We start from the raw sequence: 329 nt of genomic DNA, 5'->3' as shown, positions 1-329 counted from the left end.
GGCCCTGTGGAGCCCTAAAAGACCATTCTTGGGGCTAGAGGGGTGTTAGGACCAACCTGAGAGTGCTAGGGGGTGAACTGAGACTGGTGCAGGGACCTGTGTGAGGGACTGTGTAGTTGGAAGAATCAGAACCTTAGGTTTCCCTCATTCTACCTCAGCTTAGGCCCCAGCCTTGACCACTCTAGGTGGGACATCCCCAGGCCACCCCAGTGACCATAAGCTGTACTTGGGCATGGTAAAATCAATCTACCTCATAAATGTGATCTGATTTGCAATTGTTTGATGGCTATATTATGTATTGAAGGTGTTTTATTTATTGTCTGACCGTA

Source organism: Triturus cristatus, chromosome 1_1, assembly GCF_964204655.1.
Source record: "Triturus cristatus chromosome 1_1, aTriCri1.1, whole genome shotgun sequence".
Taxonomy (NCBI): domain Eukaryota; kingdom Metazoa; phylum Chordata; class Amphibia; order Caudata; family Salamandridae; genus Triturus; species Triturus cristatus.
Note: the sequence above shows the minus strand (reverse complement) of the source record.